This window comes from Oratosquilla oratoria, chromosome 38, assembly GCF_046742065.1.
Source record: "Oratosquilla oratoria isolate Oo_2021 chromosome 38, ASM4674206v1, whole genome shotgun sequence".
Lineage (NCBI taxonomy): Eukaryota > Metazoa > Arthropoda > Malacostraca > Stomatopoda > Squillidae > Oratosquilla > Oratosquilla oratoria.
Window position 1 is genome coordinate 17,808,751 of NC_134814.1, and position 322 is coordinate 17,809,072.

Sequence of the window (322 nt, forward strand, 5' to 3'; positions counted from 1 at the left end):
GCTTGTTTGCTCTCTTTCTCCAGAACGAGTTTTGCTGGACGAAGTAGACTTGGTTTTATGAGAGATTCTCCGATCTTATGGTTCTTCTAGCTCTTTGCAGTCAACATGGCGATCTCACAGGAAGCGTTATTAAACATTGAAGTTTGTTGTCGAAATAACCCAGTACCGTCCAACTTAGTTGGGTTCAAGGATTTTCTACTTCTTCTTCGTTTTTTCCTCTTTTTTTCAAAGAAAACGTTGGTCTTGCCTTCAAGAGCGGGATGTTTTGTCCTCAAGTAATAAAAAGAATCGTAGACACTGCTAGTGACTACAATTATACATG